At 39.2% G+C, this 13649-nt stretch overlaps 1 pseudogene; it reads left to right on the top strand.

Moving 5' to 3' along the window:
- The first annotated feature begins 5376 nt into the window (after positions 1-5376).
- Positions 5377-6158, top strand: LOC150013004 (transcription factor Spi-C pseudogene; annotated as a pseudogene).
- Positions 6159-13649: the final 7491 nt, after the last annotated feature.

Raw genomic sequence — 13649 nt, 5'->3', positions numbered from 1 at the left:
AACAGAGTAAAGAGATCCCACAGACAAGGCAGATAAGTGGAAGCTATTTTGCCGTCACCTCCTGAATAGTGCTCTTACTCGACAAGTATTTTGAGTAGCAGCAAATAAGGAGCCTTGTTTTGTTCATTCTAAAGTAGCTCACCACAGTTTCCATAGTGATTTCCTTACTTTTTTCTTTCACTAGAGTTAGTACAAAACAATGCAAATTACATCAAAGTATCAGAATAGATTGATTCTACTTATGTTGGACTGGCTCCACTTCTTTACGTTTGTCATGTCCAATTATTTATGTACCCACCTAACAACAGTAAATGACAACAACAAGACATTTCTGTAGATCTTCATAATTTGCAAAGTAGTGTTTTATCAGCTTTCTTCAACTTAACCTTTGAGATGGTTTGTGAGATAAGTATTCACTAATTTCATTTTGCAGATGATGAAAATAAAAGTTTAATTTGTCAAAATTACAAATTATAAAGTGCAAATAAAACATCTAAATGTGTATTTTATGACTCAAAATCAATGGTACTTCATTAATTAAAGTGATATGCCTTTCTGATTTGTTAAATCTGTACAACAAAAAAATATAATATATTTACAAAAGTTATATTACACTCATTGCTCCCCCATTTTAGAGTAACAAATAAATAGCTAATAGAGGAACAATCTTGATAGTATACATATTAAACACAATTTTATAGCCAATTACAGCCAGGGAAAAAGGACTCATTGTTTACAATAATAACATTTATATTTACCCTATCAATATAATAATCAAATATCAATAAATATTTATTGAGGATGAGAAATGAAGCATCAGTTTCCTAATTTAAAAGAAGTATTTTGATCAAAGCTAAGTGTTTATAAGTAAAATTTTGAACGGACAAATAGATTTTTAATCTAACACAAAACATTTGAACTAGGTTTTTTTTTCCTACAGAGCAACTAAAATTATGAGGATGTCAAAGTATAATTCATTCTGTGCCATAGAGTTAGTGACTTCTGTATCACTCTATCTAACCTGGACATCTAAATTTCCTCTAAGAATTTTTTATTTGCTTTAGAATTGAGTGAAATAAATCTTTCAACAGTACTAACATGAAGAAACACCAGGAGGAGGAAAGTTCATGTGATGACGGTTAGGGCTAGAGACTGACTTGTTGCCTGCCTCCTGTGTCAGGCCTTGCAGACAGGCTATGGCCCGTGGTCACTGTGTTCTCGGGAGCTGTGACCTGCAGTCTCACAGGACCTGAGCCACCACTTGCGCTGAAACAAAGAAGGTCTGCGTCACCGGCCATACTCCTGATCACCAGGTTCCCTTTTATCAGAGGCAACTAAGGCATACCTGCCAGCATCCTGCTGAGGACTAGTTACACCCCCACTGCCCCTTCCCCTCTCCCTTAATCATGCCCCAGAAACAAGGACAATGTGTCTCCTGACAGCCATCCCTAATCAAGACATTGTTCTTTCACAAAGACTCTGGAGCCAACCAGCAGTGTGAGCCATCCCCCTGAGGGTCTGCTTCACGCCCTCCCTCTACGCATTCCCTCAGGGCTGCAGTCTGTTTGGACAGTGTCTCTCTTCAAATAAAAGCCATTAAATGGACTTTTCTGGCTGAGTCCTTTCTTAACCACCTCAGCTACCTACCTGTCAATGAAAAAATTCAAGAAACATGTTAGACTTGAAATAATACTTTGAACAAGAAGCATTTTTAAAAGTTTACTTAGTAATATTAGTTACAAATCTAAAACTTGTTCACTGTTTAGACCTTTAATTTATAGTCATTTAAGAATTCATTGTATTGATCTCACTGAAGATGGTGGTGTAAGCAGACATTGCTCACCCTCCTCACAACCACATCAAAATTACAACTAAAATGTAGAATAACATCAGAACCATAGGAAATCAGGGTAAGTCTGACAACTTACAGAATTAAAGAAACTACATCCATCCAGAATGGTAGGAGGGGTACAGAAGCAGAACTGGCTGGTGTCTTACCCTCATGTGCTGGATAAAAATTTGGGAGGTATATCTCAGGAGCAAGGAGTCCCAGCCCCACACCAGGCCACCTCACCCAGCGTTCTATTGCCAGGAATATAAGTCCGCACAACCTCTGGCTGCAAAAATTGGCAGGGATTGACTCAGTGGAAGAAACTGCTGGAGCCCTAAGCAGTTCCTCTTAAAGAACTCATACACAGACTCACCTTCTCAGACTCACTCCGTCTGAACTCCAGCATTGGGGTAGCAGCTTGAAAGGCACCAGTGGCATACCAGGAGAAACTGAAGTATCTAGCATCAAGGCAAGCAAGGCTATTGTCCCTTTTCTGAACACTCCCCCATACAGAGCTTGTAGTTGGTGTTATATATGAGAGTCCATCAACCTATTTAACACTCTTTGACCTGCCTTGGAGTTCCCCAGAGACTTCTTCCCACCCAATTTACAGGCCCATCCAAACTTCTTTTCCATATGAATGACTGGTCTTGGCTCATGCTTCAAAACTTCCTAAATCCTCTCAAAAAAGTAACAGCTGGCTGCAGTGAACTCCAGGTGTGGCTTGTCTTCCCCTGGGATCTCCAAACCAGCACAAGCAGTAGCCATCTCAGATTGCTTTACAGCTCAGTCACAGTGCCCCAGGCAAAACACAGGTAGGGGGCTGACCTTGGCTTGCACCACTTGAAAACCCCCAGGGTCAATGCACCCTGTGGACACCTACAGACCACATTGGAGCACCACCACCTTGCTCCTGCACAGCTGATCTTCCATAGCAGACAGAGGTAGGTGGTCAGTGGTCACAGCCAGTCCTTGCAGCTCACTGGCCTGGGTAAATCCCTCCCACTGATCTGCCAACAGCTATCAGGGCTCAACTACAAGAAGAGGGTGTGCTCAGCTCACACAAAGGGTGCACTGTGAGTACCGAACTTGGGTTATAGGGGAGGCTGTGCCACTGGACCCTAGAGGACACCTATAACATTAGGCCACACTACCAAGACATGGAGTCAAAGCAGCTCTACCCAATACAGAAAAACAAACAGAGGGAGGCTGCCAGATTGAGGAGGCAAAGAAATATGGCCAAATGAAAGGACAGAACAAAAGTCCAGAAAAATAACTAAATGAAATGGAGATAGCCAACCTATCAGATGCGGAGTTCAAAACACTGGTGATTGGGATGCTCTAAGAAATGACTGAGTATGGCCACAAAATAAAGAAAAAAGGGAAGTTTATACAAAGTGAAATAAAGAAAAACATACAAGGAACCAACAGTGATGGGAAGAAATCCAGGATTTAAATCTACCATTTGAAATAAAAGGAAAAAAATAAACATTCACTCAGAACAAAAATAAAAAACAAGAATTGAAAAAATAAAAATAAAGAGAAGATTAGGAACCTCTTGGACAACTTTAAATGTGCCAACATCTGAATCACAGGGATGCCAGGAGAAGAGGAAGAGCAAGAAATTGAAAATGTATTTGAAAAAAAAAAAAAAGAAAACTTCCCTAATTTGGCCAAGCAAATAGACATACTAGTCACAACTGTCAACAACTGAATCTAAAAAACAAAAACAAAAAACAAAAACAAAGAAAACAACCAGAACAGGATCAGGATCAAAGGTTTGGGGATCATTTGAAGGGTTATCAACTGGGAGGAGGAAGTGGGAGTGTCATTGAAACCAAGGCTGGCCCTTCTTGTCCAGCAATTGGAAGAATATGCAAGGCAAGGTGGGAATCTGACATTTCCCTTATTGCAGACATTACAGTATTCATGCATGCACCCCACTATTCGCTGCACCAACCTCTCACCACTCGCTGTGCACTCCACCCCTGTCACTTGGCACCACTTATATACTATGCATAGACAAAGCCAGCTACTAGCAAAAATATGACATCAATGCTTATATAACTGCGAGTGCTCTGCGCATGTGAATCTAATTATTATCTCTTAGCAGCCCACACCTGGGCATCTGGGGTGAGGGAGCCTGACAGACTCTATTGTCCTCACAGGGAGCAAGGGGGGAAATTGTGCAGGGATCAAGAAGCGTAATTGGTAGGAACAAAATAGACTGGGTTGTGTTAAGTATAGTATAGGAAAGGGTGAAGCCAAAGAACTTACATGATGCACGAACCATGGACATGAACTAATGAGAAGATTGCTGGAGGGAAGTGGGTACCAGGTTGGGGGGGGGGCGTTGAGACTACTGTAACAGCATAATTAATAAAATATACTTAAAAAAGAGAATTCATGGCATTGAAAACCAATCTCAGTTTAAATAATGGTTACATTAATTTTGATTTCATGCAGTCCTTCCTTTTCTCCAAAATATATCCAAGCTTTTAAAACTTTTATCTCAATATATTATTAATGTCAATGAATGCAGTACAAAACTTGTTATAGAAATAGCCTTTACAACACAGGGATTTACATGAAGACAAATATGTCTAGTGTGAATAAACTATAAAATATTTTTATCCATAAAATATGTAGAAATAGCAGGTACCTATTTTGGCAAATATGAGCTTGATTCACACTTAAGTCCTCCACTCTCTTTTAAATGTCACTTCTAACTTGTTCAACAGTGCTCAACTAACATGAATAATATATTTTATATTACTTAATAATTAAATGATTGTGTTGTCAGGTAAACTTAAATGCACTTGTAAACATTTCACATGCCCAGTAATATTAATTCAGAATCAATGTCAATACTGATTATTATACCTGTTCTTATTAATTACTACAGTATTATCTATTGTGACATATTATCAACAGTTAGTTTAAAATGCATCCTCTTTTTGTTAAAGACATGATAAAAACAAACAAAAGAGCAATAATAATAATGCTGCTTTAAGTTTGACAATGCTTTAATACTCACTATATATTTGATCTTCCCAGTAATCATATAGTTAATAAGAGCAAGTTATTATTCCACTTTTATAGAAAAACAGAAATCAAGACTCACAAAGTTTAAGTGACATGTCCAAGGCCACTTTGCTAGTATATGGAAAAGCAGTCATGAAGCTTAGTGCTAGAATTAGAATCCCAAAGTCATTGCTCTTTATCTTTTATAAAATAGCAACACTCCTTTGATACAACTTTGAACATTAATAAAGAATGAAACATTTTATTGTTGCTCTATGTAAGAACCAAGATGCAGCATTTTTATTGTAGCTCCGAAGTAGAATCAATTGGTTTTGTGCAATTTGATGAAGATCATAATCCTTATTTATGAGATAAAATAAATAAATTTAGGTGCTCCCAGTTATAAAAATAAACACCAAATAATATTAAAAGAGAATATGAGTTCTTGACAGTTCTGCCTTGGCCACTCTGATGTTAATGAAACAAAAATGATGCTTATAATTATAAAAGGTTGATGTCTTCCTGAATTGTCAATTTATTAATGAAGTATGGCTTGTGTTGAACAAGATAAGCTAGGTCAAGTGTTTGAAGATGCTTCTGAGGTTCTGTGGCAACATTTAACTGGAGATCTTCAGTATTCCTCAGATTACAAAAAAAAAAAAAAAAAAAGCCTGACTTTCATCAAGCACTGTTCCCATACTAGAGGAAATTCCAATTGCTATGGTATGCTGCCTCCAGAGGTACTTGTCTATAATCGGAGAACAGTAATAAAGAATGCTGCGGACCTCTGTTTTGAAGGAAATATTAATCAATCTCTGGAGACCATCCCTGAAAACCAGCTGGTACATCCTCCTGTTCTCCAGCAAAAGCGAGTAAAAGACAGCAAGAAGCCCCAACTGTTCAAATACCTTCATGAATACCTGTGTAATCCTGAGATGTCACCTTGTATTCAGTGGGTAGGTAAAACCAAAAGCATCTTCCAGTTTGCATCAAAAACAAAGTAAAACTTGCCCAATTTTGGGTGAAAAGAAAAGGCAACCAGAAGACCATGACTTATCAGAAAATGACCAGAGCACTGTGGAATTACGGAAGAACTGGGGACATCACCAAAATCTGGAGAAAACAAACTTACAAATTCAATGGGCCATTCTCCAAAGACTTCCTCCATCTTATGTCTTGGAAAAAGAGATCTTCTACTCACAGTATGTTCAACCTGATCAAGGGTATCTAAGTTTAAGTAACTAGTGCAAATTGTAATTATACATATGTCAATTACCATGAGCTAAGTTATCCTGATTGCTAAATGCAGTCTTACATATTATGATTTCTTAACATCTAAAATTTGTGAACACATAATACGATATGCCGATGTCTTATAGAACTGTACACTTGAAATCTATATGATTTTATTAACCTATATCACCCAAATATATTCAACAAAAATTAAATTAAATTAAATTAAATACTTATATACCTGTATTTCTATTGTAAACTCAAATATCAAGGCAGATAGCACATAATACAAACATTAAATACATTTATTCCTTTTATTTAATTTTAAATAATTTATGGGGTCACATTGGTTAATATTACACAGATTTCAGATGCACAACTCTATAATACATCATATCTATATTGTATTGTGTGTTCAACACCGAAATCAAGTCTTCATTTATCACCATTTGTCTCCCCTTTACCCTCTTTTACCTCCCTCACTCCCTTTCCCTCTGGCCATGACCATACTATTTTCTGTGCCTATGAGATTTTTGTTTGTTTGTTCATTTGTTTAATTCTTTCACCCAACACCAAACTGCCTCCCCTATTATAGCTGTCAGTCTGTTTTCAATATTTATGAGTCTGTTTTTATTTTGTTGTTCATTAGATTTTACATATAAGTGAAATCATATGGTATTTGTCTTCTGCTGATTAGTTTATCTCACTGACCATAATCCTCTCTAGGTCCATCCAGACTGCTGCAAAAGATAAGATTTCCATACTTTTTACAGAGGAGTGATATTGCATTGTATGAATGTACCAAGGTTTTTTAACCACTCATCTATTGATGAACACTTAGGTTGCTTCCAAACCATGGCTACTGTAAATAACACTGCTAGGAACGTAGGGGTGTATATATTCTTTTGAATTAGTGTTTCAGGTTTCTTTGGATATATCCCCAGAAGTCGAATCGCTGGGTAATAAGGCATTTCCATTTTTAATTTTCTGAGGTAACTCCATACAGTTTTCCACAGTGGCTGCACCAGTCTGCATTATGACCAGCAATGTATGAGGGTTCCCTTTTCTCCACATCCTCACCAGCACTTGTTTGTTGATTTATTGATGATAGCCATTCTGAAAGTTGTGAGGTGGTATCTTATTGTCGTTTTAGTTTACATTTCTCTGATGATTAGTGACACTGAGCATTTTTTCATATGTCCATTGGCCATCAGTATGTTCTCTTTAGAGAATTGCCTATTCAGGTTTTTTTCCCATTTTTAAATTGGATTTTTTGTTTTTTGTGTGGAATTGTATAAGTTCTTTATAAATTTTGGATACTATCCCCTTAATAGATGTATCATTGATAAAAATATTCTCCCATTCAGTGAGCTGTCTTTTCGTTGTGTTGATGGTTCCCTTTGTTATACAAAAACTATATCAAAAATATATATATATTGCTAAGATAAATGTGTGAGAGTTTACTGCCTCTGTTTTCTTCTAGGATTTTTATGGTTTTGTGTCTTACATTTAAGTCTTTAAACCATTTGAGTTTATTCTTGCATAAGGCTTAATAAGGCGGTCTAGCTTCATTTTTTTTTTTGCGCATATCTGTCCAATTTCCCCTACACTATTTATGGAATAGACTGTCTTTACTCCATTGTATATTCTTGGCTCCTTTGCCAAATATTAATTGACCATAAAGTTGTGGGTTTATTTCTGGGTTCTCTATCTGCTCCATTGATGTATAGTCTGTGTTTATACTAGTACCATGCTGTTTGATTACTGTGGCTTTGTAATATACTTTTCTATCAGGTAGCATGATTCTTCCCACTGTACTCTTCTTTTTTAGGAATACAGTGGCTATTGTGTGTGTGTGTGTGTGTGTGTGTGGCTGCATACACATTTTTGAAATATTCTAGTTCTGTAAAATATGTCATTGGTATCTTGGTAGAAAATGTGTTGAATCTGTAGATTGCTTTGGGTAGTATGATCATTTCAATAATGTTAATTCTTTCTATTGATGAACATGGTATATGCTTTCACTTATTTTTATCTTTTCAATTTCTTTCTACATTGTCTTATAATTTCCAAGTCCAGGTTTTTAGATCCTTGGTTAAATTTAGTCCTAGGTGTATTATTTTCTGAATCAATTATGAATAGAATTTTTTTCTTGGTTTCACTTCCTGATAGTTCATCATTGGTATATAAAGTACAACTGATTTCTGGATATTTATTTTGTAACTTGTTATTTTACTGAATTCAATTGAGCAGTTCTAGTGCTTTTCTGATGGACTCTTTAGTGTTCTGTGTATACTGTATTATGACATCTATAAATAATGAAGGTTTTACTTCCTCTTTTCCAATTTGGATGCCTTTTTTTTCTCTTCTCTGCTGTGACTAGGACTTCCAGTACTATGCTGAATAACAGAAGTGAAGGTGGACATCCATATTATTATGTCCCTGATAGTAAGGGAAATATTTTTTAATCATTGCTTACTGAGCATGATGTTGGTTTGGGTTTGTCAAATATGGCCTTTATTTGTTCAGATTGTTCTCTGAATTCCAACTTTGCTGAGAGTTATTATCACAAATGGGTGCTGAATTTCATCAAATGCCATTTTGTGTCTATTGCCATGATCATATAATTTTTATCATTCATTTTGTTTATGTGGTGTGTTATGTTCATTGACTTGCAAATATTGTATCAACCCTGTATCCCAGGAATAAACCCCAATTAATCATAGTGTATGATCTTTTCAGTGTAATGCTAGATTAGGTTTGCTAATATTTTGTTGTGGATTTTTACATCTATGTTCATCAGGGACATTGGCCTGTAATTGTCTTTTGTTGTAGTGTCTTTATCTGGTTTTAGTATTAGGGTAATGCTGACCTGGTATAATGAGCTTGAGAGTCTTCCCTTCTCTTGAATTTTTTAGAGTAGTCCTGATTGGCTTCTGGCTCTGGGGTCACACTTAGCACAGTGGTCTCTACACCAAGGTTATCGACACACTGACTTAAAGGGCTTCTTCCTTTTCTTTTTTCTGTCTTTTTTTTTTAACCTTTGATCCCTACTCCATCTGAAATTTCACTTTGAAATAATCAAAATGCTATTTCATATAAAAACTAAAAAAAAATATGTGAGTGGATACAAAAAGGCACATTTGTAAGATTCCATTTATAGGAAACATCCAGAATAGGTAAAGGAGCAGAGACAGAAAGCAAGGGTTGCCAGGGGCAGGAGTGGGGAGTGAGTACTTCTGGTGCAGGGTTTCCTTTCTGGGTGGCAGCACAACCTGCAATTAGACAGTGGTGGTGGTGCTTGCATAGCACTGTGAATGTATGTCATGCTCAGGAATGGCACAATTTAAAACACAAACAATAACTTTTATTTATTACTTAAAATGAATCACATCATGGAAAAACAATGGATAAAAGGAGAGAAAAGAAAAGAATACAAGGAAAAAACCCAAATAATGAAAATTTAAAAAAAACAAAAATCTGGATCATGCCATGGAGAAATAAAAAACATAACAATAAAAATAGTTTTTTAAAAAGATCAAAGAATGAAGGTAAAAATATTCACCTGATGGGAGAGAACAGGCTCCATAGGCAGCTCAAGAGCTGGCCCTGCTGCTTCTTCCAGAGGCAGCTCCTCCTCTGAGGAGGAACCAGAGCAGGTTTGAGGGAGGGCTTCTCAGGCAGGGGTTGGTGGGGCCTCAGCGAGGTCAGGAGATGCTGCACAGGCCAGAGCTGGAAGGGCTTCTGGAGGTGGCATGACAGCTGGAGGTGGACACCCTTCTGAATCTGGAGCGGCCTCGTGGTCTGTCCCTGCATCGAGCTCCTCGGGATGTACGACAGGTGTTGAAACAAGAGGGCTCTACCTCCTGTGCTCATGCTGGGTTTGCAAGAGGAAACAAAGATTATCCATGTGCTTGCGTTTCCATGTGCACCCGCCCCTCAGATGGGACACAGCCAGAGCCCACAACCCACCCCAGGGCAACCTCCCCACAGATAGTGCAACACACAGGTGATCTGGCTGGTCTTTGCTCCTGGCAAGGCTCACAGGTGCTCCTTGTCTGGCACTGACCCCTGCCCATAAGCTCGCATGTACTTCCACCCCCCCACCTCCCCCACCTACTCACCCTTGAGCTGTGCTTCCTTGGGCTCCAGGTCCTCCAGCGTGGTTTGTTTAAGGTGAGCACCTTGTTCTGGGTTGGAGATGGAAATTGTGTTCTGGCTGTGGAGTCTGAGCAGCTTCATGGGTGGTCTCCTTCTTTGGCCGCCCATGGGTCCTGGGTCTCCAGACTCCCAGGTGGCCACATTCATGACTGTCCTTCTCTGGCCCTCAGTGATGTGGCACACCTGCCCCTCACTGGTGGTGACAGGGAGAGGGTCTGTGTCCACCAGCTGCTGTTTCATGACCTGGGTTGAGCTCTGCAATTACGGTGACCAGTTGCTGGTCCAGAGGTCTCAAGCCTGCCCTGCCCAGTTGCTTAGTTGCTCTGTTTCTGCTCACTGGGCCTTCTGCTCCCAGATCAGTCCCAGCCCTGACTTTGTACAACCCTCTACCCACAGGGAATGAGGTTATCCTCCAGGGCTTGAGATAAATTTCTGGTAGAGGGCACCACCTGTATTCCACATCCACATAGCCAGCCCTGACCTGAGTTTGAACATGACTGGCCCACTTTTGCCTGTGCTGAGTCTATCTTCCATAGATACCATCTTTCTTGGGCTTAGCACTCCCCTGCATATAGCATCAACTTGGGAAAATGCACTAGCCCCACCCTCCTGACTTCCAGTGGCCCATCCCTGGCATGCTCCCACCTTGTAGTGGGTCAGCTGGCTGTGGCCAGTCAGGGCTTGCATTGCAGACTTTCTTGAAAGGCTCTCAAAGAGGTTTGGGCAGACTCAGAGGGTGGAAGAGATGGACAAGGGGAGACTGACTTTTGTGGCTCTGGGTGAGGACCATTTTTCCCTTGCACCACCAAATAGCACTACCAGTTCTGTGCAGAACCCTCCTTCAACATGGCCAAATCTTAACTTATTTTAGTCTGATGAACTCTGCTGCCTTCACTGTGAAGTCACCCTGAAACCCTGCCCCACCACAAAGGTCTGAAGGCTCCCGGCAAGTGATGCTGACTTTGGTGTAGCCTGAGACTTTTGCTGAGGGGCCAAAAGTCTAGTACTTGCACTGAGTTTGAATATGTGGACATCACTATTGAACACCACTTACCCCTGCCTTGTGATTTAATGAGAACCTACCCATGCATGTTGCTTACGGATGGAGGCTTTCTCAGGGACTGAGCCTAACAGGCAGCCAACAAGCAAAGTCAGATTTCAGGGTGCCTTGAACCTTTTGCTGATCTTCCCCTGGGCTTGGAACTGGTGGAAGCCAGCCTTGGTACACAGCCTGGTGACCTTCCATGTATACCCAGAAAAGGCAGCTAAACACTGGATTACTTTGTAGCTCCAAACAAGTAGCTTAGGGCTTGTCACATGAATCACCTAACATTGACTTATACCAGAGTTCTTCTCAAGAGTCCTCAGAACCAACACACCTAGTGGCAGGCTTTGGACAACCATATCAGAGCATGACTCAAATAGCTCCATAAGCAGCATACACAAAGGGTCATCTTTTCAGGCATTAGACCCTGCTGGACTAAATTCTGCTTTGTGACGTTAGCTGTAGCACAGCAGTTCATACACTGTGGTCAGGGTTGATCCTCATACACAGCCAACCTGAGGATCAGTTCCACCTATGGATAGGCTAACAGCAATCAAAGCTCCACTGTAACAAAAGAGCTCATGTAACACACAAGGAATATTCTTAGAGCACCTAGCTCAGGTGCTCAAGGGGACTGCACTACTGAGCCCCACAGGACATCTTATACATAAGGCTATACTACCACAGTAAGGAGACATAGAAGATCTACCTCATACACAGAAATAAACACAAATGTGGAGAAAAAGAAACATTGCCCAAATGAAAAAACAGGAGAAATCTCCATAAAAAGAGCTAAATGAAATGAAAGCAAGCAATATGCCAGATCTAGAGTTCAAAATAATGTTTATAACAGGAGCTCAAGAAACTTGAAGAATGGCTAAAATCAGTGAGAATCTAAACAATGAGATAGTAAGCACGAAAAAAAGCATAGAAACCATAAAAAATTACCAGTCAGAAATAAAGAATATAATATCAGAAATGAAGAATACACAAGAAGGAATAAGAAATAGGTTAGATGAAATAAAAGATCAAATTGTTGATTTGGAGGACATGGTAGAAGAGAAAAACAAATCAGAGCAACAGAAAGAAAGAATGATAAAAGATAATTTAAATGATCTTTGGGATGACATGAAGTGTAACAACGTCTGCATCATAGGGATATCAGAAGAAGGAGAGACAGAACAAGATGTCAAAAGCCTATTTGAAGAAATAATGATGAAAAACTTCCCTAACTTGGTGAAAGAACAGAACACATACATCCAGGAAGTGCTGAGAGTCTCAAACAAAATGAAAACAAAGAGCCCCACACGAGACACATCATAATTAAAATGGTAAAAGTTAAAAGACAAAGAGAGAATCCTACAAACAGCAAGAGAAGGACATTTAGTTATCTTCCAGAGTACTTTCCCTTTTTTTCAATTTTTAATTTAATTTTATTGATTATGTTGCTACAGTTGTCCCAACTTCTTTTCCCCCTGCTCCCCTCCACCCTGGGATGCCCCCTTCCTCCAGTTGTCCCCCACCTTAGTCCATGCCCATTGGTTGTGCATATAGTTCTTCTCAACATCTTCCTGTCTACTCCACTCCCTCTTACTATGCTTCTTAATTCCTGTACCATCTCCCTCCCTTTCCCCCATAACCCCAACCACGGACCTCCCCCCATAATATTCCTCATACCTATAATTCTTTTCACACTCTCGTTGCCTACTTAGTTTGCCTTTGTTTTGGTCCCCTAGCTTCTGTTGTTGGTTGTTATGATACAGTTTTTATTTTGATGTTCATAGTTTTGATCCTCTTTCTCCTAAACAAGTCCCTTTAACATTTCATATAACAGTGGTTTGGAGCTGATGAACTCCTTCAGTTTCACTTTGTCCTGGAAGCACTTTCTCTGCCCTTCTATTCTGAATGACAGATTCGCTGGATAGAGTATTCGTGACTGTACATTTTTGCTTTTAATTACTTTGAGTATTTCTAGCCAGTGCCTTCTTATCTGCCGAGTATTTTTTTGAGAAATCAGCTGATAGTCTTATTGGGACCCCTTTGTACATAATTCTCTTCTTCTCTCTTGCTGCTTTTAAGATTCTCTCTTTATCATTAATTTTTGATATTTTGATTATAATGTGTCTTAGTGTGGTTCTCCATGGGTTCAGCCTATCCAGAACTCTCTGTGCTTCCTGGACATGTAAGTTCATTTCCTTCCCCAAGTTAGGGAAGTTCTGCTTCATTATTTTTTCACATAATTTTTCTATTTCTAGTTCTTCTTCTTCACCCTCTGGCAATCCTATAATTCAAACATTTGTTCGCTTATAGCTGTCCCAGAAGTTTCTGAGCCTCTCCTCATATTCCTCACTTTTT

Source organism: Furipterus horrens, unplaced genomic scaffold (assembly GCF_987537825.1).
Source record: "Furipterus horrens unplaced genomic scaffold, mFurHor1.1.pri manual_scaffold_4, whole genome shotgun sequence".
In the NCBI taxonomy this organism is placed as follows: Eukaryota; Metazoa; Chordata; class Mammalia; order Chiroptera; family Furipteridae; genus Furipterus; species Furipterus horrens.
This window is presented reverse-complemented; position numbering and strand designations above follow the sequence as displayed.